Source organism: Pseudophryne corroboree, chromosome 3 (assembly GCF_028390025.1).
Source record: "Pseudophryne corroboree isolate aPseCor3 chromosome 3, aPseCor3.hap2, whole genome shotgun sequence".
NCBI classification, from domain to species: Eukaryota; Metazoa; Chordata; class Amphibia; order Anura; family Myobatrachidae; genus Pseudophryne; species Pseudophryne corroboree.
The window spans coordinates 112553563-112570640 of NC_086446.1; the positions used below are offsets into that span (position 1 = coordinate 112553563).

The 17078-nt window shown below is 41.9% G+C and overlaps 61 non-coding genes and 15 pseudogenes across 61 annotated transcripts; all 76 read left to right on the plus strand.

Moving 5' to 3' along the window:
• The window catches only part of LOC134893231 (5S ribosomal RNA), a 119-nt pseudogene extending 55 nt beyond the window's left edge, over positions 1-64 (plus strand).
• Positions 65-171: 107 nt separating this feature from the next.
• On the plus strand, positions 172-290 carry LOC135064087 (5S ribosomal RNA). The gene has a single exon (XR_010250403.1). It is a non-coding gene; the product is annotated as a 5S ribosomal RNA (ribosomal RNA).
• A 107-nt stretch (positions 291-397) lies between these two features.
• Positions 398-516, plus strand: LOC134894247 (5S ribosomal RNA; annotated as a pseudogene).
• A 107-nt stretch (positions 517-623) lies between these two features.
• On the plus strand, positions 624-742 carry LOC135064099 (5S ribosomal RNA). The gene has a single exon (XR_010250414.1). It is a non-coding gene; the product is annotated as a 5S ribosomal RNA (ribosomal RNA).
• Positions 743-849: 107 nt separating this feature from the next.
• Positions 850-968, plus strand: LOC134888898 (5S ribosomal RNA; annotated as a pseudogene).
• A 107-nt stretch (positions 969-1075) lies between these two features.
• LOC135062633 (5S ribosomal RNA) lies at positions 1076-1194 on the plus strand. The gene has a single exon (XR_010248981.1). It is a non-coding gene; the product is annotated as a 5S ribosomal RNA (ribosomal RNA).
• Positions 1195-1301: 107 nt separating this feature from the next.
• On the plus strand, positions 1302-1420 carry LOC135068087 (5S ribosomal RNA). The gene has a single exon (XR_010254294.1). It is a non-coding gene; the product is annotated as a 5S ribosomal RNA (ribosomal RNA).
• Positions 1421-1527: 107 nt separating this feature from the next.
• Positions 1528-1646, plus strand: LOC135065264 (5S ribosomal RNA). Its single transcript, XR_010251547.1, has one exon. It is a non-coding gene; the product is annotated as a 5S ribosomal RNA (ribosomal RNA).
• A 107-nt stretch (positions 1647-1753) lies between these two features.
• Positions 1754-1872, plus strand: LOC135062913 (5S ribosomal RNA). The gene has a single exon (XR_010249257.1). It is a non-coding gene; the product is annotated as a 5S ribosomal RNA (ribosomal RNA).
• Positions 1873-1979: 107 nt separating this feature from the next.
• LOC134893375 (5S ribosomal RNA) lies at positions 1980-2098 on the plus strand (annotated as a pseudogene).
• A 107-nt stretch (positions 2099-2205) lies between these two features.
• On the plus strand, positions 2206-2324 carry LOC135065265 (5S ribosomal RNA). Its single transcript, XR_010251548.1, has one exon. It is a non-coding gene; the product is annotated as a 5S ribosomal RNA (ribosomal RNA).
• Positions 2325-2431: 107 nt separating this feature from the next.
• On the plus strand, positions 2432-2550 carry LOC135068041 (5S ribosomal RNA). The gene has a single exon (XR_010254250.1). It is a non-coding gene; the product is annotated as a 5S ribosomal RNA (ribosomal RNA).
• A 107-nt stretch (positions 2551-2657) lies between these two features.
• LOC135065334 (5S ribosomal RNA) lies at positions 2658-2776 on the plus strand. Its single transcript, XR_010251617.1, has one exon. It is a non-coding gene; the product is annotated as a 5S ribosomal RNA (ribosomal RNA).
• Positions 2777-2883: 107 nt separating this feature from the next.
• On the plus strand, positions 2884-3002 carry LOC135068224 (5S ribosomal RNA). The gene has a single exon (XR_010254429.1). It is a non-coding gene; the product is annotated as a 5S ribosomal RNA (ribosomal RNA).
• A 107-nt stretch (positions 3003-3109) lies between these two features.
• On the plus strand, positions 3110-3228 carry LOC135064112 (5S ribosomal RNA). Its single transcript, XR_010250425.1, has one exon. It is a non-coding gene; the product is annotated as a 5S ribosomal RNA (ribosomal RNA).
• A 107-nt stretch (positions 3229-3335) lies between these two features.
• Positions 3336-3454, plus strand: LOC134884338 (5S ribosomal RNA). The gene has a single exon (XR_010168489.1). It is a non-coding gene; the product is annotated as a 5S ribosomal RNA (ribosomal RNA).
• A 107-nt stretch (positions 3455-3561) lies between these two features.
• Positions 3562-3680, plus strand: LOC135060479 (5S ribosomal RNA). Its single transcript, XR_010246872.1, has one exon. It is a non-coding gene; the product is annotated as a 5S ribosomal RNA (ribosomal RNA).
• Positions 3681-3787: 107 nt separating this feature from the next.
• LOC135065413 (5S ribosomal RNA) lies at positions 3788-3906 on the plus strand. Its single transcript, XR_010251698.1, has one exon. It is a non-coding gene; the product is annotated as a 5S ribosomal RNA (ribosomal RNA).
• Positions 3907-4013: 107 nt separating this feature from the next.
• LOC134901853 (5S ribosomal RNA) lies at positions 4014-4132 on the plus strand. The gene has a single exon (XR_010175331.1). It is a non-coding gene; the product is annotated as a 5S ribosomal RNA (ribosomal RNA).
• A 107-nt stretch (positions 4133-4239) lies between these two features.
• Positions 4240-4358, plus strand: LOC135070655 (5S ribosomal RNA). Its single transcript, XR_010256811.1, has one exon. It is a non-coding gene; the product is annotated as a 5S ribosomal RNA (ribosomal RNA).
• Positions 4359-4465: 107 nt separating this feature from the next.
• Positions 4466-4585, plus strand: LOC134895227 (5S ribosomal RNA; annotated as a pseudogene).
• Positions 4586-4692: 107 nt separating this feature from the next.
• LOC135063108 (5S ribosomal RNA) lies at positions 4693-4811 on the plus strand. Its single transcript, XR_010249446.1, has one exon. It is a non-coding gene; the product is annotated as a 5S ribosomal RNA (ribosomal RNA).
• Positions 4812-4918: 107 nt separating this feature from the next.
• LOC135066677 (5S ribosomal RNA) lies at positions 4919-5037 on the plus strand. The gene has a single exon (XR_010252917.1). It is a non-coding gene; the product is annotated as a 5S ribosomal RNA (ribosomal RNA).
• A 107-nt stretch (positions 5038-5144) lies between these two features.
• LOC134892552 (5S ribosomal RNA) lies at positions 5145-5263 on the plus strand. The gene has a single exon (XR_010171579.1). It is a non-coding gene; the product is annotated as a 5S ribosomal RNA (ribosomal RNA).
• A 107-nt stretch (positions 5264-5370) lies between these two features.
• LOC135068368 (5S ribosomal RNA) lies at positions 5371-5489 on the plus strand. Its single transcript, XR_010254572.1, has one exon. It is a non-coding gene; the product is annotated as a 5S ribosomal RNA (ribosomal RNA).
• A 107-nt stretch (positions 5490-5596) lies between these two features.
• Positions 5597-5715, plus strand: LOC134891908 (5S ribosomal RNA; annotated as a pseudogene).
• A 107-nt stretch (positions 5716-5822) lies between these two features.
• LOC134889882 (5S ribosomal RNA) lies at positions 5823-5941 on the plus strand (annotated as a pseudogene).
• A 107-nt stretch (positions 5942-6048) lies between these two features.
• LOC135063584 (5S ribosomal RNA) lies at positions 6049-6167 on the plus strand. The gene has a single exon (XR_010249911.1). It is a non-coding gene; the product is annotated as a 5S ribosomal RNA (ribosomal RNA).
• Positions 6168-6274: 107 nt separating this feature from the next.
• On the plus strand, positions 6275-6393 carry LOC134901845 (5S ribosomal RNA). The gene has a single exon (XR_010175323.1). It is a non-coding gene; the product is annotated as a 5S ribosomal RNA (ribosomal RNA).
• A 107-nt stretch (positions 6394-6500) lies between these two features.
• LOC135070656 (5S ribosomal RNA) lies at positions 6501-6619 on the plus strand. Its single transcript, XR_010256812.1, has one exon. It is a non-coding gene; the product is annotated as a 5S ribosomal RNA (ribosomal RNA).
• Positions 6620-6726: 107 nt separating this feature from the next.
• On the plus strand, positions 6727-6846 carry LOC134895228 (5S ribosomal RNA; annotated as a pseudogene).
• A 107-nt stretch (positions 6847-6953) lies between these two features.
• Positions 6954-7072, plus strand: LOC135063110 (5S ribosomal RNA). The gene has a single exon (XR_010249448.1). It is a non-coding gene; the product is annotated as a 5S ribosomal RNA (ribosomal RNA).
• A 107-nt stretch (positions 7073-7179) lies between these two features.
• LOC135064937 (5S ribosomal RNA) lies at positions 7180-7298 on the plus strand. The gene has a single exon (XR_010251233.1). It is a non-coding gene; the product is annotated as a 5S ribosomal RNA (ribosomal RNA).
• A 107-nt stretch (positions 7299-7405) lies between these two features.
• On the plus strand, positions 7406-7524 carry LOC134888639 (5S ribosomal RNA; annotated as a pseudogene).
• Positions 7525-7631: 107 nt separating this feature from the next.
• LOC134885595 (5S ribosomal RNA) lies at positions 7632-7750 on the plus strand. Its single transcript, XR_010169708.1, has one exon. It is a non-coding gene; the product is annotated as a 5S ribosomal RNA (ribosomal RNA).
• Positions 7751-7857: 107 nt separating this feature from the next.
• LOC134887209 (5S ribosomal RNA) lies at positions 7858-7976 on the plus strand (annotated as a pseudogene).
• A 107-nt stretch (positions 7977-8083) lies between these two features.
• Positions 8084-8202, plus strand: LOC135066781 (5S ribosomal RNA). The gene has a single exon (XR_010253021.1). It is a non-coding gene; the product is annotated as a 5S ribosomal RNA (ribosomal RNA).
• Positions 8203-8309: 107 nt separating this feature from the next.
• LOC134885533 (5S ribosomal RNA) lies at positions 8310-8428 on the plus strand. The gene has a single exon (XR_010169646.1). It is a non-coding gene; the product is annotated as a 5S ribosomal RNA (ribosomal RNA).
• Positions 8429-8534: 106 nt separating this feature from the next.
• On the plus strand, positions 8535-8653 carry LOC135066048 (5S ribosomal RNA). The gene has a single exon (XR_010252309.1). It is a non-coding gene; the product is annotated as a 5S ribosomal RNA (ribosomal RNA).
• Positions 8654-8768: 115 nt separating this feature from the next.
• On the plus strand, positions 8769-8887 carry LOC135061679 (5S ribosomal RNA). The gene has a single exon (XR_010248053.1). It is a non-coding gene; the product is annotated as a 5S ribosomal RNA (ribosomal RNA).
• Positions 8888-8994: 107 nt separating this feature from the next.
• On the plus strand, positions 8995-9113 carry LOC135064123 (5S ribosomal RNA). The gene has a single exon (XR_010250436.1). It is a non-coding gene; the product is annotated as a 5S ribosomal RNA (ribosomal RNA).
• A 107-nt stretch (positions 9114-9220) lies between these two features.
• Positions 9221-9339, plus strand: LOC135067825 (5S ribosomal RNA). Its single transcript, XR_010254034.1, has one exon. It is a non-coding gene; the product is annotated as a 5S ribosomal RNA (ribosomal RNA).
• A 107-nt stretch (positions 9340-9446) lies between these two features.
• On the plus strand, positions 9447-9565 carry LOC134900713 (5S ribosomal RNA). The gene has a single exon (XR_010174221.1). It is a non-coding gene; the product is annotated as a 5S ribosomal RNA (ribosomal RNA).
• A 107-nt stretch (positions 9566-9672) lies between these two features.
• On the plus strand, positions 9673-9792 carry LOC134894545 (5S ribosomal RNA; annotated as a pseudogene).
• Positions 9793-9899: 107 nt separating this feature from the next.
• Positions 9900-10018, plus strand: LOC135058968 (5S ribosomal RNA). Its single transcript, XR_010245389.1, has one exon. It is a non-coding gene; the product is annotated as a 5S ribosomal RNA (ribosomal RNA).
• Positions 10019-10125: 107 nt separating this feature from the next.
• LOC135061869 (5S ribosomal RNA) lies at positions 10126-10244 on the plus strand. Its single transcript, XR_010248236.1, has one exon. It is a non-coding gene; the product is annotated as a 5S ribosomal RNA (ribosomal RNA).
• Positions 10245-10351: 107 nt separating this feature from the next.
• LOC135064136 (5S ribosomal RNA) lies at positions 10352-10470 on the plus strand. Its single transcript, XR_010250448.1, has one exon. It is a non-coding gene; the product is annotated as a 5S ribosomal RNA (ribosomal RNA).
• Positions 10471-10577: 107 nt separating this feature from the next.
• Positions 10578-10696, plus strand: LOC135064147 (5S ribosomal RNA). The gene has a single exon (XR_010250459.1). It is a non-coding gene; the product is annotated as a 5S ribosomal RNA (ribosomal RNA).
• Positions 10697-10803: 107 nt separating this feature from the next.
• LOC135064158 (5S ribosomal RNA) lies at positions 10804-10922 on the plus strand. Its single transcript, XR_010250470.1, has one exon. It is a non-coding gene; the product is annotated as a 5S ribosomal RNA (ribosomal RNA).
• A 107-nt stretch (positions 10923-11029) lies between these two features.
• On the plus strand, positions 11030-11148 carry LOC135067210 (5S ribosomal RNA). Its single transcript, XR_010253432.1, has one exon. It is a non-coding gene; the product is annotated as a 5S ribosomal RNA (ribosomal RNA).
• A 107-nt stretch (positions 11149-11255) lies between these two features.
• LOC135060220 (5S ribosomal RNA) lies at positions 11256-11374 on the plus strand. Its single transcript, XR_010246613.1, has one exon. It is a non-coding gene; the product is annotated as a 5S ribosomal RNA (ribosomal RNA).
• A 107-nt stretch (positions 11375-11481) lies between these two features.
• LOC135064169 (5S ribosomal RNA) lies at positions 11482-11600 on the plus strand. The gene has a single exon (XR_010250481.1). It is a non-coding gene; the product is annotated as a 5S ribosomal RNA (ribosomal RNA).
• Positions 11601-11707: 107 nt separating this feature from the next.
• On the plus strand, positions 11708-11827 carry LOC135070020 (5S ribosomal RNA). The gene has a single exon (XR_010256194.1). It is a non-coding gene; the product is annotated as a 5S ribosomal RNA (ribosomal RNA).
• Positions 11828-11934: 107 nt separating this feature from the next.
• Positions 11935-12053, plus strand: LOC135064180 (5S ribosomal RNA). Its single transcript, XR_010250493.1, has one exon. It is a non-coding gene; the product is annotated as a 5S ribosomal RNA (ribosomal RNA).
• Positions 12054-12160: 107 nt separating this feature from the next.
• On the plus strand, positions 12161-12279 carry LOC134890177 (5S ribosomal RNA; annotated as a pseudogene).
• Positions 12280-12386: 107 nt separating this feature from the next.
• On the plus strand, positions 12387-12505 carry LOC134901846 (5S ribosomal RNA). The gene has a single exon (XR_010175324.1). It is a non-coding gene; the product is annotated as a 5S ribosomal RNA (ribosomal RNA).
• A 107-nt stretch (positions 12506-12612) lies between these two features.
• Positions 12613-12731, plus strand: LOC135063111 (5S ribosomal RNA). The gene has a single exon (XR_010249449.1). It is a non-coding gene; the product is annotated as a 5S ribosomal RNA (ribosomal RNA).
• A 107-nt stretch (positions 12732-12838) lies between these two features.
• LOC135064939 (5S ribosomal RNA) lies at positions 12839-12957 on the plus strand. Its single transcript, XR_010251235.1, has one exon. It is a non-coding gene; the product is annotated as a 5S ribosomal RNA (ribosomal RNA).
• Positions 12958-13064: 107 nt separating this feature from the next.
• LOC134888640 (5S ribosomal RNA) lies at positions 13065-13183 on the plus strand (annotated as a pseudogene).
• Positions 13184-13290: 107 nt separating this feature from the next.
• LOC134885596 (5S ribosomal RNA) lies at positions 13291-13409 on the plus strand. Its single transcript, XR_010169709.1, has one exon. It is a non-coding gene; the product is annotated as a 5S ribosomal RNA (ribosomal RNA).
• A 107-nt stretch (positions 13410-13516) lies between these two features.
• On the plus strand, positions 13517-13635 carry LOC134887210 (5S ribosomal RNA; annotated as a pseudogene).
• A 107-nt stretch (positions 13636-13742) lies between these two features.
• LOC135066782 (5S ribosomal RNA) lies at positions 13743-13861 on the plus strand. Its single transcript, XR_010253022.1, has one exon. It is a non-coding gene; the product is annotated as a 5S ribosomal RNA (ribosomal RNA).
• A 107-nt stretch (positions 13862-13968) lies between these two features.
• Positions 13969-14087, plus strand: LOC134885535 (5S ribosomal RNA). The gene has a single exon (XR_010169648.1). It is a non-coding gene; the product is annotated as a 5S ribosomal RNA (ribosomal RNA).
• Positions 14088-14193: 106 nt separating this feature from the next.
• Positions 14194-14312, plus strand: LOC135066051 (5S ribosomal RNA). The gene has a single exon (XR_010252311.1). It is a non-coding gene; the product is annotated as a 5S ribosomal RNA (ribosomal RNA).
• A 115-nt stretch (positions 14313-14427) lies between these two features.
• On the plus strand, positions 14428-14546 carry LOC135061680 (5S ribosomal RNA). Its single transcript, XR_010248054.1, has one exon. It is a non-coding gene; the product is annotated as a 5S ribosomal RNA (ribosomal RNA).
• Positions 14547-14653: 107 nt separating this feature from the next.
• Positions 14654-14772, plus strand: LOC135064191 (5S ribosomal RNA). Its single transcript, XR_010250504.1, has one exon. It is a non-coding gene; the product is annotated as a 5S ribosomal RNA (ribosomal RNA).
• A 107-nt stretch (positions 14773-14879) lies between these two features.
• On the plus strand, positions 14880-14998 carry LOC135067826 (5S ribosomal RNA). Its single transcript, XR_010254035.1, has one exon. It is a non-coding gene; the product is annotated as a 5S ribosomal RNA (ribosomal RNA).
• A 107-nt stretch (positions 14999-15105) lies between these two features.
• Positions 15106-15224, plus strand: LOC134900714 (5S ribosomal RNA). The gene has a single exon (XR_010174222.1). It is a non-coding gene; the product is annotated as a 5S ribosomal RNA (ribosomal RNA).
• Positions 15225-15331: 107 nt separating this feature from the next.
• LOC134894546 (5S ribosomal RNA) lies at positions 15332-15451 on the plus strand (annotated as a pseudogene).
• Positions 15452-15558: 107 nt separating this feature from the next.
• On the plus strand, positions 15559-15677 carry LOC135058969 (5S ribosomal RNA). Its single transcript, XR_010245390.1, has one exon. It is a non-coding gene; the product is annotated as a 5S ribosomal RNA (ribosomal RNA).
• Positions 15678-15784: 107 nt separating this feature from the next.
• Positions 15785-15903, plus strand: LOC135061870 (5S ribosomal RNA). The gene has a single exon (XR_010248237.1). It is a non-coding gene; the product is annotated as a 5S ribosomal RNA (ribosomal RNA).
• A 107-nt stretch (positions 15904-16010) lies between these two features.
• LOC135064203 (5S ribosomal RNA) lies at positions 16011-16129 on the plus strand. The gene has a single exon (XR_010250515.1). It is a non-coding gene; the product is annotated as a 5S ribosomal RNA (ribosomal RNA).
• A 107-nt stretch (positions 16130-16236) lies between these two features.
• On the plus strand, positions 16237-16355 carry LOC135064215 (5S ribosomal RNA). The gene has a single exon (XR_010250526.1). It is a non-coding gene; the product is annotated as a 5S ribosomal RNA (ribosomal RNA).
• Positions 16356-16462: 107 nt separating this feature from the next.
• On the plus strand, positions 16463-16581 carry LOC135064227 (5S ribosomal RNA). The gene has a single exon (XR_010250538.1). It is a non-coding gene; the product is annotated as a 5S ribosomal RNA (ribosomal RNA).
• Positions 16582-16688: 107 nt separating this feature from the next.
• On the plus strand, positions 16689-16807 carry LOC134901847 (5S ribosomal RNA). Its single transcript, XR_010175325.1, has one exon. It is a non-coding gene; the product is annotated as a 5S ribosomal RNA (ribosomal RNA).
• A 107-nt stretch (positions 16808-16914) lies between these two features.
• LOC135060221 (5S ribosomal RNA) lies at positions 16915-17033 on the plus strand. Its single transcript, XR_010246614.1, has one exon. It is a non-coding gene; the product is annotated as a 5S ribosomal RNA (ribosomal RNA).
• The last annotated feature ends 45 nt before the right edge of the window (positions 17034-17078 follow it).

Sequence of the window (17078 nt, forward strand, 5' to 3'; positions counted from 1 at the left end):
GCAGTGTTGTGCCTGGTTAGTACTTGGATCGGAGACCACCTGGGAATACAAGGTGCTGTAGATATTTTAATACTGCCAACACCGTTCTGTTGATGCATTCCATTTTCAAACGTACTTATTTATGAACCAGTAGTTAGAAGTAGAAAAGTTCTAGCAGAAACCACAAAGCTCATCTACAGCCACACCACACTGGATACGCCCAATCTCATCTGATCTTGGAAGCTAAGCAGTGTTGGGCCTGGTTAGTACTTGGATGGGAGACCACCTGGGAATACAAGGTGCTGTAGATATTTTTATACTGCCAACACCGTTCTGTTGATGCATTCCATTTTCAAATGTACTCATTTATGAACCAGTAGTTAGAAGTAGAAAAGTTCTAACAGAAACCACAAAGCTCATCTACAGCAACACCACACTGGATACGCCCAAACTCATCTTATCTTGGAAGCTAAGCAGTGTTGGGCCTGGTTAGTACTTGGATAGGAGACCACCTGGGAATACAAGGTGCTGTAGATATTTTTATACTGCCAACACCGTTCTGTTGATGCATTCCATTTTCAAATGTATTCATTTATGAACCAGTAGTTAGAAGTAGAAAAGTTCTAACAGAAATCACAAAGCTCATCTACAGCCACACCACACTGGATACGCCCAATCTCATCTGATCTTGGAAGCTAAGCAGTGTTGGGCCTGGTTAGTACTTGGATGGGAGACCACCTGGGAATACAAGGTGCTGTAGATATTTTTATACTGCCAACACCGTTCTGTTGATGCATTCCATTTTCAAAAGTGTTCATTTATGAACCAGTAGTTAGAAGTAGAAAAGTTCTAACAGAAACCACAAAGCTCATCTACATCCAAACCACACTGGGTACGCCCAATCTCATCTGATATTGGAAGCTAAGCAGTGTTGGGCCTGGTTAGTACTAGGATGGGAGACCACCTGGGAATACAAGGTGCTGTAGATATTTTTATACTGCCAACACCGTTCTGTTGATGCATTCCATTTTCAAATGTATTCATTTATGAACCAGTAGTTAGAAGTAGAAAAGTTCTAACAGAAACAACAAAGCTCATCTACAGCCACACCACACTGGATACGCCCAATCTCATCTGATCTTGGAAGCTAAGCAGTGTTGGGCCTGGTTAGTACTTAGATGGGAGACCAACTGGGAATACAAGGTGCTGTAGATATTTTTATACTGCCAACACCGTTCTGTTGATGCATTCCATTTTCAAACGTATTCATTTATGAACCAGTAGTTAGAAGTAGAAAAGTTCTAACAGAAACCCCAAAGCTCATCTACAGCCACACCACACTGGATACGCCCAATCTCATCTGATCTTGGAAGCTAAGCAGTGTTGGGACTGGTTAGTACTTGGATGGGAGACCACCTGGGAATACAAGGTGCTGTAGATATTTTTATACTGCCAACACCGTTCTGTTGATGCATTCCATTTTCAAACGTATTCATTTATGAACCAGTAGTTAGAAGTAGAAAAGTTCTAACAGAAACCACAAAACTCATCTACATCCAAACCACACTGGATACGCCCAATCTCATCTGATCTTGGAAGCTAAGCAGTGTTGGGCCTGGTTAGTACTTGGATGGGAGACCACCTGGGAATACAAGGTGCTGTAGATATTTTTATACTGCCAACACCGTTCTGTTGATGCATTCCATTTTCAAACGTATTCATTTATGAACCAGTAGTTAGAAGTAGAAAAGTTCTAATAGAAACCGCAAAGCTCATCTACAGCCACACCACACTGGATATGCCCAATCTCATCAGATCTTGGAAGTTAAGCAGTGTTGGGCCTGGTTCGTACTTGGATGGGAGACCACCTGGGAATACAAGGTGCTGTAGATATGTTTATACTGCCAACACCGTTCTGTTGATGCATTCCATTTTCAAACGTATTCATTTATGAACCAGTAGTTAGAAGTAGAAAAGTTCTAATAGAAACCACAAAGCTCATCTACAGCCACACGAAACTGGATACGCCCAATCTCGTCTGATCTTGGAAGCTAAGCAGTGTTGGGCCTGGTTAGTGCTTGGATGGGAGACCACCTGGGAATACAAGGTGCTGTAGATATTTTTATACTGCCAACACCGTTCTGTTGATGCATTCCATTTTCAAACGTATTCATTTATGAACCAGTAGTTAGAAGTAGAAAAGTTCTAACAGAAACCACAAAGCTCATCTACATCCAAACCACACTGGATACGCCCAATCTCATCTGATCTTGGAAGCTAAGCAGTGTTGGGCCTGGTTAGTACTTGGATGGGAGACCACCTGGGAATACAAGGTGCTGTAGATATTTTTATACTGCCAACACCGTTCTGTTGATGCATTCCATTTTCAAACGTATTCATTTATGAACCAGTAGTTAGAAGTAGAAAAGTTCTAATAGAAACCGCAAAGCTCATCTACAGCCACACCACACTGGGTATGCCCAATCTCATCAGATCTTGGAAGTTAAGCAGTGTTGGGCCTGGTTCGTACTTGGATGGGAGACCACCTGGGAATACAAGGTGCTGTAGATATGTTTATACTGCCAACACCGTTCTGTTGATGCATTCCATTTTCAAACGTATTCATTTATGAACCAGTAGTTAGAAGTAGAAAAGTTCTAACAGAAACCATAAAGTTCATCAACAGCCACACCACACTGGATACGCCCAATCTCATATGATCTTGGAAGCTAAGCAGTGTTGGGCCTGGTTAGTACTTGGATGGGAGACCACCTGGGAATACAAGGTGCTGTAGATATTTTTATACTGCCAACACCGTTCTGTTGATGCATTCCATTTTCAAACGTATTCATTTATGAACCAGTAGTTAGAAGTAGAAAAGTTCTAACAGAAACCACAAAGCTCATCTACAGCCACACCACACTGGATACGCCAAATCTCATCTGATCTTGGAAGCTAAGCAGTGTTGGGCCTGATTAGTACTTGGATGGGAGACCACTTGGGAATACAAGGTGCTGTAGATATTTTTATACTGCCAACACCGTTCGGTTGATGCATTCCATTTTCAAACGTATTCATTTATGAACCAGTACTTAGAAGTAGAAAAGTTCTAACAGAAACCACAAAGCTCATCTACAGCCACACCACACTGGATACGCCCAATCTCATCTGATCTTGGAAGCTAAGCAGTGTTGGGCCTGGTTAGTACTTGGATGGGAGACCACCTGGGAATACAAGGTGCTGTAGATATTTTTATACTGCCAACACCGTTCTGTTGATGCATTCCATTTTCAAACGTATTCATTTATGAACCAGTAGTTAGAAGTAGAAAAGTTTTAACAGAAACCACAAAGCTCATCTACAGCCACACTACACTGGATACACCCAATCTCATCTGATCTTGGAAACTAAGCAGTGTTGGGCCTGGTTAGTACTTGGATGGGAGACCACCTGGGAATACAAGGTGCTGTAGACATTTTTATACTGCCAACACCGTTCTGTTGATGCATTCCATTTTCAAACGTATTCATTTATGAACCAGTAGTTAGAAGTAGAAAAGTTCTAACAGAAACCATAAAGTTCATCAACAGCCACACCACACTGGATACGCCCAATCTCATCTGATCTTGGAAGCTAAGCAGTGTTGGGCCTGGTTAGTACTTGGATGGGAGACCACCTGGGAATACAAGGTGCTGTAGATATTTTTATACTGCCAACACCGTTCTGTTGATGCATTCCATTTTCAAACGTATTCATTTATGAACCAGTAGTTAGAAGTAGAAAAGTTCTAACAGAAACCACAAAGCTCATCTACAGCCACACCACACTGGATACGCCCAATCTCATCTGATCTTGGAAGCTAAGCAGTGTTGGGCCTGGTTAGTACTTGGATGGGAGACCACCTGGGAATACAAGATGCTGTAGATATTTTTATACTGCCAACACCGTTCTGTCGATGCATTCCATTTTCAAACGTATTCATTTATGAACCAGTAGTTAGAAGTAGAAAAGTTCTAACAGAAACCACAAAGCTCATTTACAGCCACACCACACTGGATGCGCCCAATCTCATCTGATCTTGGAAGCTAAGCAGTGTTGGGCCTGGTTAGTACTTGGGTGGGAGACCACCTGGGAATACAAGGTGCTGTAGATATTTTTATACTGCCAACACCGTTCTGTTGATGCATTCCATTTTCAAACGTATTCATTTATGAACCAGTACTTAGAAGTAGAAAAGTTCTAACAGAAACCACAAAATTCATCTACAGCCACACCACACTGGATACGCCCAATCACATCTGATCTTGGAAGCTAAGCAGTGTTGGGCCTGGTTAGTACTTGGATTGGAGACCACCTGGGAATACAAGGTGCTGTAGATATTTTTATACTGCCAACACCGTTCTGTTGATGCATTCCATTTTCAAACATATGCATTTATGAACCAGTAGTTTGAAGTAGAAAAGTTTTAACAGAAACCACAAAGCTCATCTACATCCAAAACCACACTGGATACGCCCAATCTCATCTGATCTTGGAAGCTAAGCAGTGTTGTGCCTGGTTAGGACTTGGATGGGAGACCACCTGGGAATACAAGGTGCTGTAGATATTTTGATACTGCCAACACCGTTCTGTTGATGCATTCCATTTTCAAACGTATTCATTTATGAACCAGTAGTTAGAAGTAGAAAAGTTCTAACAGAAACCACAAAGCTCATCTACAGCCACACCACACTGGATACGCCCAATCTCATCTGATCTTGGAAGCTAAGCAGTGTTGGTCCTGGTTAGTACTTGGATGGGAGACCACCTGGGAATACAAGGTGCTGTAGATATTTTTATACTGCCAACACCGTTCTGTTGATGCATTCCATTTTCAAACGTATTCATTTATGAACCAGTACTTAGAAGTAGAAAAGTTCTAACAGAAACCACAAAGCTCATCTACAGCCACACCACACTGGATACGCCCAATCTCATCTGATCTTGGAAGCTAAGCAGTGTTGGGCCTGATTAGTACTTGGATGGGATACCACCTGGGAATACAAGGTGCTGTAGACATTTTTATACTGCCAACACCGTTCTGTTGATGCATTCCATTTTCAAACGTATTCATTTATGAACCAGTACTTAGAAGTAGAAAAGCTCTAACAGAAACCACAAAGCTCATCTACAGCCACACCACACTGGATACGCCCAATCTCATCTGATCTTGGAAGTTAAGCAGTGTTGGGCCTGGTTAGTACTTGGATGGGAGACCACCTGGGAATACAAGGTGCTGTAGATATTTTTATACTGCCAGCACCGTTCTGTTGATGCATTCCATTTTCAAACGTATTCATTTATGAACCAGTAGTTAGAAGTAGAAATGTTCTAACAGAAACCACAAAGTTCATCAACAGCCACACCACACTGGATACGCCCAATCTCCTCTGATCTTGGAAGCTAAGCAGTGTTGGGCCTGGTTAGTACTTGGATGGGAGACCACCTGGGAATACAAGGTGCTGTAGATATTTTTATACTGCCAACACCGTTCTGTTGATGCATTCCATTTTCAAACGTATTCATTTATGAACCAGTAGTTAGAAGTAGAAAAGTTCTAACAGAAACCACAAAGCTCATCTACAGTCACACCACACTGGATACGCCCAATCTTATCTGTTCTTGGAAGCTAAGCAGTGTTGGGCCTGATTAGTACTTGGATGGAAGACCACTTGGGAATACAAGGTGCTGTAGATATTTTTATACTGCCAACACCGTTCGGTTGATGCATTCCATTTTCAAACGTATTCATTTATGAACCAGTACTTAGAAGTAGAAAAGTTCTAACAGAAACCACAAAGCTCATCTACAGCCACACCACACTGGATACGCCCAATCTCATCTGATCTTGGAAGCTAAGCAGTGTTGGGCCTGGTTAGTACTTGGATGGGAGACAACCTGGGAATACAAGATGCTGTAGATATTTTTATACTGCCAACACCGTTCTGTCGATGCATTCCATTTTCAAACGTATTCATTTATGAACCAGTAGTTAGAAGTAGAAAAGTTCTAACAGAAACCACAAAGCTCATCTACAGCCACACCACACTGGATGCGCCCAATCTCATCTGATCTTTGAAGCTAAGCAGTGTTGGGCCTGGTTAGTACTTGGATGGGAGACCACCTGGGAATACAAGGTGCTGTAGATATTTTTATACTGCCAACACCGTTCTGTTGATGCATTCCATTTTGAAACGTATTCATTTATGAACCAGCAGTTAGAAGTAGAAAAGTTTTAACAGAAACCACAAAGCTCATCTACAGCCACACCACACTGGATACGCCCAATCTCATCTGATCTTGGAAGCTAAGCAGTGTTGGGCCTGATTAGTACTTGGATGGGAGACCACTTGGGAATACAAGGTGCTGTAGATATTTTTATACTGCCAACACCGTTATGTTGATGCATTCCATTTTCAAACGTATTCATTTATGAACCAGTACTTAGAAGTAGAAAAGTTCCAACAGAAACCACAAAATTCATCTACAGCCACACCACACTGGATACGCCCAATCACATCTGATCTTGGAAGCTAAGCAGTGTTGGGCCTGGTTAGTACTTGGATTGGAGACCACCTGGGAATACAAGGTGCTGTAGATATTTTTATACTGCCAACACCGTTCTGTTGATGCATTCCATTTTCAAACATATGCATTTATGAACCAGTAGTTAGAAGTAGAAAAGTTTTAACAGAAACCACAAAGCTCATCTACATCCAAAACCACACTGGATACGCCCAATCTCATCTGATCTTGGAAGCTAAGCAGTGTTGTGCCTGGTTAGGACTTGGATGGGAGACCACCTGGGAATACAAGGTGCTGTAGATATTTTTATACTGCCAACACCGTTCTGTTGATGCATTCCATTTTCAAACGTATTCATTTATGAACCAGTAGTTAGAAGTAGAAAAGTTCTAACAGAAACCACAAAGCTCATCTACAGCCACACCACACTGGATACGCCCAATCTCATCTGATCTTGGAAGCTAAGCAGTGTTGGTCCTGGTTAGTACTTGGATGGGAGACCACCTGGGAATACAAGGTGCTGTAGATATTTTTATACTGCCAACACCGTTCTGTTGATGCATTCCATTTTCAAACGTATTCATTTATGAACCAGTAGTTAGAAGTAGAAAAGTTCTAACAGAAACCACAAATCTCATCTACAGCCATACCACACTGGATACGCCCAATCTCCTCTGATTTTGGAAGCTAAGCAGTGTTGGGCCTGGTTAGTACTTGGATGGGAGACCACCTGGGAATACAAGGTGCTGTAGATATTTTTATACTGCCAACACCGTTCAGTTGATGCATTCCATTTTCAAACGTATTCATTTATGAACCAGTAGTTAGAAGTAGAAAAGTTCTAACAGAAACCACAAAGCTCATCTACAGCCACACCACACTGGATACGCCCAATCTCATCTGATCTTGGAAGCTAAGCAGTGTTGGGCCTGGTTAGTACTTGGGTGGGAGATAACCTGGGAATACAAGGTGCTGTAGATATTTTTATACTGCCAACACCGTTCTGTTGATGCATTCCATTTTCAAACGTATTCATTTATGAACCAGTAGTTAGAAGTAGAAAAGTTCTAACAGAAACCAAAAAGCTCATCTACAGCCACACCACACTGGATACGCCCAATCTCATCTGATCTTGGAAGCTATGCAGTGTTGGGCCTGGTTAGTAGTTGGATGGGAGACCACCTGGGAATACAAGGTGCTGTAGATATTTTTATACTGACAACACCGTTCTGTTGATGCATTCCATTTTCAAACGTATTCATTTATGAACCAGTAGTTAGAAGTAGAAAAGTTCTAACAGAAACCACAAAGCTCATCTACAGCCACACCACACTGGATACGCCCAATCTCATCTGATCTTGGAAGCTAAGCAGTGTTGGGCCTGGTTAGAACTTGGATGGGAGACCACCTGGGAATACAAGGTGCTGTAGACATTTTTATACTGCCAACACCGTTCTGTTGATGCATTCCATTTTCAAACGTATTCATTTATGAACCAGTAGTTAGAAGTAGAAAAGTTCTAACAGAAACCACAAAGCTCATCTACAGCCACACCACACTGGATACGCCCAATCTCATCTGATCTTGGAAGCTAAGCAGTGTTGGGCCTGGTTAGTACTTGGATGGGAGACCACCTTGGAATACAAGGTGCTGTAGACATTTTTATACTGCCAACACCGTTCTGTTGATGCATTCCATTTTCAAACGTATTCATTTATGAACCAGTAGTTAGAAGTAGAAAAGTTCTAACAGAAACCACAAAGCGCATCTACAGCCACACCACACTGGATACGCCCAAACTCATCTGATCTTGGAAGCTAAGCAATGTTGGGCCTGGTTAGTACTTGGATGGGAGACCACCTGGGAATACAAGGTGCTGTAGACTTTTTATACTACCAACACCGTTCTGTTGATGCATTCCATTTTCAAACGTATTCATTTATGAACCAATATTTAGAAGTAGAAAAGTTCTAACAGAAACCATAAAGCTCATCTACAGCCACACCACACTGGATACGCCCAATCTCATCTGATCTTGGAAGCTAAGCAGTGTTGGGCCTGGTTAGTACTTGGATGGGAGACCACCTGGGAATACAAGGTGCTGGAGATAATTTTATACTGCCAGCACCGTTCTGTTGATGCATTCCATTTTAAAACGTATTCATTTATGAATTTATGAACCAGTAGTTAGAAGTAGAAATGTTCTAGCAGAAACCACAAAGTTCATCTTCAGCCACACCACACTGGATACGCCCAATCTCATCTGATCTTGGAAGCTAAGCAGTGTTGGGCCTGGTTAGTACTTGGATGGGAGACCACCTGGGAATACAAGGTGCTGTAGATATTTTTATACTGCCAACACCGTTCTGTTGATGCATTCCATTTTTAAACGTATTCATTTATGAACCAGTAGTTAGAAGTAGAAAAGTTCTAACAGAAACCACAAAGCTTATCTACAGCCACACCACACTGGATACGCCCAATCTCATCTGATCTTGGAAGCTAAGCAGTGTTGGGCCTGGTTAGTACTTGGATGGGAGACCACCTGGGAATACAAGGTGCTGTAGATATTTTTATACTGCCAACACCGTTCTGTTGATGCATTCCATTTTCAAACGTATTCATTTATGAACCAGTAGTTAGAAGTAGAAATGTTCTAACAGAAACCACAAAGTTCATCAACAGCCACACCGCACTGGATACGCCCAATCTCATCTGATCTTGGAAGCTAAGCAGTGTTGGGCCTGGTTAGTACTTGGATGGGAGACCACCTTGGAATACAAGGTGCTGTAGATATTTTTATACTGCCAACACCGTTCTGTTGATGCATTCCATTTTCAAACGTATTCATTTATGAACCAGTAGTTAGAAGTAGAAAAGTTCTAACAGAAACCACAAATCTCATCTACAGCCATACCACACTGGATACGCCCAATCTCATCTGATCTTGGAAGCTAAGTAGTGTTGGGCCTGGTTAGTACTTGGATGGGAGACCACCTGGGAATACAAGGTGCTGTAGATATTTTTATACTGCCAACACCGTTATGTTGATGCATTCCATTTTCAAACGTATTCATTTATGAACCAGTAGTTAGAGGTAGAAAAGTTCTAACAGAAACCACAAAGCTCATCTACATCCATAGCCACACTGGATACGCCCAATCTCATCTGATCTTGGAAGCTAAGCAGTGTTGTGCCTGGTTAGGACTTGGATGGGAGACCACCTGGGAATACAAGGTGCTGTAGATATTTTTATACTGCCAACACCGTTCTGTTGATGCATTCCATTTTCAAACGTATTCATTTATGAACCAGTAGTTAGAAGTAGAAAAGTTCTAACAGAAACCACAAAGCTCATCTACAGCCACACCACACTGGATATGCCCAATCTCATCTGATCTTGGAAGCTAAGCAGTGTTGGGCCTGGTTAGTACTTGGATGGGAGACCACCTGGGAATACAAGGTGCTGTAGATATTTTTATACTGCCAACACCGTTCTGTTGATGCATTCCATTTTCAAACGTATTCATTTATGTACCAGTAGATAGAAGTAGAAAATTTCTAACAGAAACCACAAAGCTCATCTACAGCCACACCACACTGGATACGCCCAATCTCATCTGATCTTGGAAGCTAAGCAGTGTTGGGCCTGGTTAGTATTTGGATGGGAGACCACCTGGGAATACAAGGTGCTGTAGATAATTTTATACTGCCAGCACCGTTCTGTTGATGCATTCCATTTTAAAACGTATTCATTTATGAACCAGTAGTTAGAAGTAGAAATGTTCTAACAGAAACCACAAAGTTAATCTACAGCCACACCACACTGGATACGCCCAATCTCATCTGATCTTGGAAGCTAAGCAGTGTTGGGCCTGGTTAGTACTTGGATGGGAGACCACCTGGGAATACAAGGTGCTGTAGATATTTTTATACTGCCAACACCGTTCTGTTGATGCATTCCATTTTCAAACGTATTCATTTATGAACCAGTAGTTAGAAGTAGAAAAGTTCTAACAGAAACCACAAAGCTCATCTACAGCCACACCACACTGGATACGCCCAATCTCATCTGATCTTGGAAGCTAAGCAGTGTTGGGCCTGGTTAGTACTTGGATGGGAGACCACCTGGGAATACAAGGTGCTGTAGATAATTTTATACTGCCAGCACCGTTCTGTTGATGCATTCCATTTTAAAACGTATTCATTTATGAACCAGTAGTTAGAAGTAGAAATGTTCTAACAGAAACCACAAAGTTCATCTACAGCCACACCACACTGGATACGCCCAATCTCATCTGATCTTGGAAGCTAAGCAGTGTTGGGCCTGGTTAGTACTTGGATGGGAGACCACCTGGGAATACAAGGTGCTGTAGATATTTTTATACTGCCAACACCGTTCTGTTGATGCATTCCATTTTCAAACTTATTCATTTATGAACCAGTAGTTAGAAGTAGAAAAGTTCTAACAGAAACCACAAAGCTCATCTACAGCCACACCACACTGGATACGCCCAATCTCATCTGATCTTGGAAGCTAAGCAGTGTTGGGCCTGATTAGTACTTGGAGGGGAGACCACTTGGGAATACAAGGTGCTGTAGATATTTTTATACTGCCAACACCGTTCTGTTGATGCATTCCATTTTCAAACGTATTCATTTATGAACCAGTAGTTAGAAGTAGAAAAGTTCTAACAGAAACCACAAAGCTCATCTACAGCCACACCACACTGGATACGCCCAATCTCATCTGATCTTGGAAGCTAAGCAGTGTTGGGCCTGGTTAGTACTTGGATGGGAGACCACCTGGGAATACAAGGTGCTGTAGACATTTTTATACTGCCAACACCGTTCTGTTGATGCATTCCATTTTCAAACGTATTCATTTATGTATCAGTAGTTAGAAGTAGAAAATTTCTAACAGAAACCACAAAGCTCATCTACAGCCACACCACACTGGATACGCCCAATCTCATCTGATCTTGGAAGCTAAGCAGTGTTGGGCCTGGTTAGTACTTGGATGGGAGACCACCTGGGAATACAAGGTGCTGTAGATAATTTTATACTGCCAGCACCGTTCTGTTGATGCATTCCATTTTAAAACGTATTCATTTATGAACCAGTAGTTAGAAGTAGAAATGTTCTAACAGAAACCACAAAGTTCATCTACAGCCACACCACACTGGATACGCCCAATCTCATCTGATCTTGGAAGCTTAAGCAGTGTTGGGCCTGGTTAGTACTTGGATGGGAGACCACCTGGGAATACAAGGTGCTGTAGATATTTTTATACTGCCAACACCGTTCTGTTGATGCATTCCATTTTCAAACGTATTCATTTATGAACCAGTAGTTAGAAGTAGAAAAGTTCTAACAGAAACCACAAAGGTCATCTACAGCCACACCACACTGGATACGCCCAATCTCATCTGATCTTGGAAGCTAAGCAGTGTTGGGCCTGGTTAGTACTTGGATGGGAGACCACCTGGGAATACAAGGTGCTGTAGATATTTTTATACTGCCAACACCGTTCTGTTGATGCATTCCATTTTCAAACTTATTCATTTATGAACCAGTAGTTAGAAGTAGAAAAGTTCTAACAGAAACCACAAAGCTCATCTACAGCCACACCACACTGGATACGCCCAATCTCATCTGATCTTGGAAGCTAAGCAGTGTTGGGCATGGTTAGTTCTTGGATGGGAGACCACCTGGGAAAACAAGGTGCTGTAGACATTTTTATACTGCCAACACCGTTCTGTTGATGCATTCCATTTTCAAACGTATTCATTTATGAACCAGTAGTTAGAAGTAGAAATGTTCTAACAGAAACCACAAAGTTCATCTACAGCCACACCACACTGGATACGCCCAATCTCATCTGATCTTGGAAGCTAAGCAGTGTTGGGCCTGATTAGTACTTGGATGGGAGACCACTTGGGAATACAAGGTGCTGTAGATATTTTTATACTGCCAACACCGTTCTGTTGATGCATTCCATTTTCAAACGTATTCATTTATGAACCAGTAGTTAGAAGTAGAAAAGTTCTAACAGAAACCACAAAGCTCATCTACAGCCACACCACACTGGATACGCCCAATCTCATCTGATCTTGGAAGCTAAGCAGTGTTGGTCCTGGTTAGTACTTGGATGGGAGACCACCTGGGAATACAAGGTGCTGTAGATATTTTTATACTGCCAACACCGTTCTGTTGATGCATTCCATTTTCAAACGTATTCATTTATGAACCAGTAGTTAGAAGTAGAAAAGTTCTAACAGAAACCACAAATCTCATCTACAGCCATACCACACTGGATACGCCCAATCTCCTCTGATTTTGGAAGCTAAGCAGTGTTGGGCCTGGTTAGTACTTGGATGGGAGACCACCTGGGAATACAAGGTGCTGTAGATATTTTTATACTGCCAACACCGTTCAGTTGATGCATTCCATTTTCAAACGTATTCATTTATGAACCAGTAGTTAGAAGTAGAAAAGTTCTAACAGAAACCACAAAGCTCATCTACAGCCACACCACACTGGATACGCCCAATCTCATCTGATCTTGGAAGCTAAGCAGTGTTGGGCCTGGTTAGTACTTGGGTGGGAGATAACCTGGGAATACAAGGTGCTGTAGATATTTTTATACTGCCAACACCGTTCTGTTGATGCATTCCATTTTCAAACGTATTCATTTATGAACCAGTAGTTAGAAGTAGAAAAGTTCTAACAGAAACCAAAAAGCTCATCTACAGCCACACCACACTGGATACGCCCAATCTCATCTGATCTTGGAAGCTATGCAGTGTTGGGCCTGGTTAGTAGTTGGATGGGAGACCACCTGGGAATACAAGGTGCTGTAGATATTTTTATACTGACAACACCGTTCTGTTGATGCATTCCATTTTCAAACGTATTCATTTATGAACCAGTAGTTAGAAGTAGAAAAGTTCTAACAGAAACCACAAAGCTCATCTACAGCCACACCACACTGGATACGCCCAATCTCATCTGATCTTGGAAGCTAAGCAGTGTTGGGCCTGGTTAGAACTTGGATGGGAGACCACCTGGGAATACAAGGTGCTGTAGACATTTTTATACTGCCAACACCGTTCTGTTGATGCATTCCATTTTCAAACGTATTCATTTATGAACCAGTAGTTAGAAGTAGAAAAGTTCTAACAGAAACCACAAAGCTCATCTACAGCCACACCACACTGGATACGCCCAATCTCATCTGATCTTGGAAGCTAAGCAGTGTTGGGCCTGGTTAGTACTTGGATGGGAGACCACCTTGGAATACAAGGTGCTGTAGACATTTTTATACTGCCAACACCGTTCTGTTGATGCATTCCATTTTCAAACGTATTCATTTATGAACCAGTAGTTAGAAGTAGAAAAGTTCTAACAGAAACCACAAAGCGCATCTACAGCCACACCACACTGGATACGCCCAAACTCATCTGATCTTGGAAGCTAAGCAATGTTGGGCCTGGTTAGTACTTGGATGGGAGACCACCTGGGAATACAAGGTGCTGTAGACTTTTTATACTACCAACACCGTTCTGTTGATGCATTCCATTTTCAAACGTATTCATTTATGAACCAATATTTAGAAGTAGAAAAGTTCTAACAGAAACCATAAAGCTCATCTACAGCCACACCACACTGGATACGCCCAATCTCATCTGATCTTGGAAGCTAAGCAGTGTTGGGCCTGGTTAGTACTTGGATGGGAGACCACCTGGGAATACAAGGTGCTGGAGATAATTTTATACTGCCAGCACCGTTCTGTTGATGCATTCCATTTTAAAACGTATTCATTTATGAATTTATGAACCAGTAGTTAGAAGTAGAAATGTTCTAGCAGAAACCACAAAGTTCATCTTCAGCCACACCACACTGGATACGCCCAATCTCATCTGATCTTGGAAGCTAAGCAGTGTTGGGCCTGGTTAGTACTTGGATGGGAGACCACCTGGGAATACAAGGTGCTGTAGATATTTTTATACTGCCAACACCGTTCTGTTGATGCATTCCATTTTTAAACGTATTCATTTATGAACCAGTAGTTAGAAGTAGAAAAGTTCTAACAGAAACCACAAAGCTTATCTACAGCCACACCACACTGGATACGCCCAATCTCATCTGATCTTGGAAGCTAAGCAGTGTTGGGCCTGGTTAGTACTTGGATGGGAGACCACCTGGGAATACAAGGTGCTGTAGATATTTTTATACTGCCAACACCGTTCTGTTGATGCATTCCATTTTCAAACGTATTCATTTATGAACCAGTAGTTAGAAGTAGAAATGTTCTAACAGAAACCACAAAGTTCATCAACAGCCACACCGCACTGGATACGCCCAATCTCATCTGATCTTGGAAGCTAAGCAGTGTTGGGCCTGGTTAGTACTTGGATGGGAGACCACCTTGGAATACAAGGTGCTGTAGATATTTTTATACTGCCAACACCGTTCTGTTGATGCATTCCATTTTCAAACGTATTCATTTATGAACCAGTAGTTAGAAGTAGAAAAGTTCTAACAGAAACCACAAATCTCATCTACAGCCATACCACACTGGATACGCCCAATCTCATCTGATCTTGGAAGCTAAGTAGTGTTGGGCCTGGTTAGTACTTGGATGGGAGACCACCTGGGAATACAAGGTGCTGTAGATATTTTTATACTGCCAACACCGTTATGTTGATGCATTCCATTTTCAAACGTATTCATTTATGAACCAGTAGTTAGAGGTAGAAAAGTTCTAACAGAAACCACAAAGCTCATCTACATCCATAGCCACACTGGATACGCCCAATCTCATCTGATCTTGGAAGCTAAGCAGTGTTGTGCCTGGTTAGGACTTGGATGGGAGACCACCTGGGAATACAAGGTGCTGTAGATATTTTTATACTGCCAACACCGTTCTGTTGATGCATTCCATTTTCAAACGTATTCATTTATGAACCAGTAGTTAGAAGTAGAAAAGTTCTAACAGAAACCACAAAGCTCATCTACAGCCACACCACACTGGATATGCCCAATCTCATCTGATCTTGGAAGCTAAGCAGTGTTGGGCCTGGTTAGTACTTGGATGGGAGACCACCTGGGAATACAAGGTGCTGTAGATATTTTTATACTGCCAACACCGTTCTGTTGATGCATTCCATTTTCAAACGTATTCATTTATGTACCAGTAGATAGAAGTAGAAAATTTCTAACAGAAACCACAAAGCTCATCTACAGCCACACCACACTGGATACGCCCAATCTCATCTGATCTTGGAAGCTAAGCAGTGTTGGGCCTGGTTAGTATTTGGATGGGAGACCACCTGGGAATACAAGGTGCTGTAGATAATTTTATACTGCCAGCACCGTTCTGTTGATGCATTCCATTTTAAAACGTATTCATTTATGAACCAGTAGTTAGAAGTAGAAATGTTCTAACAGAAACCACAAAGTTAATCTACAGCCACACCACACTGGATACGCCCAATCTCATCTGATCTTGGAAGCTAAGCAGTGTTGGGCCTGGTTAGTACTTGGATGGGAGACCACCTGGGAATACAAGGTGCTGTAGATATTTTTATACTGCCAACACCGTTCTGTTGATGCATTCCATTTTCAAACGTATTCATTTATGAACCAGTAGTTAGAAGTAGAAAAGTTCTAACAGAAACCACAAAGCTCATCTACAGCCACACCACACTGGATACGCCCAATCTCATCTGATCTTGGAAGCTAAGCAGTGTTGGGCCTGGTTAGTACTTGGATGGGAGACCACCTGGGAATACAAGGTGCTGTAGATAATTTTATACTGCCAGCACCGTTCTGTTGATGCATTCCATTTTAAAACGTATTCATTTATGAACCAGTAGTTAGAAGTAGAAATGTTCTAACAGAAACCACAAAGTTCATCTACAGCCACACCACACTGGATACGCCCAATCTCATCTGATCTTGGAAGCTAAGCAGTGTTGGGCCTGGTTAGTACTTGGATGGGAGACCACCTGGGAATACAAGGTGCTGTAGATATTTTTATACTGCCAACACCGTTCTGTTGATGCATTCCATTTTCAAACTTATTCATTTATGAACCAGTAGTTAGAAGTAGAAAAGTTCTAACAGAAACCACAAAGCTCATCTACAGCCACACCACACTGGATACGCCCAATCTCATCTGATCTTGGAAGCTAAGCAGTGTTGGGCCTGATTAGTACTTGGATGGGAGACCACTTGGGAATACAAGGTGCTGTAGATATTTTTATACTGCCAACACCGTTCTGTTGATGCATTCCATTTTCAAACGTATTCATTTATGAACCAGTAGTTAGAAGTAGAAAAGTTCTAACAGAAACCACAAAGCTCATCTACAGCCACACCACACTGGATACGCCCAATCTCATCTGATCTTGGAAGCTAAGCAGTGTTGGGCCTGGTTAGTACTTGGATGGGAGACCACCTGGGAATACAAGGTGCTGTAGACATTTTTATACTGCCAACACCGTTCTGTTGATGCATTCCATTTTCAA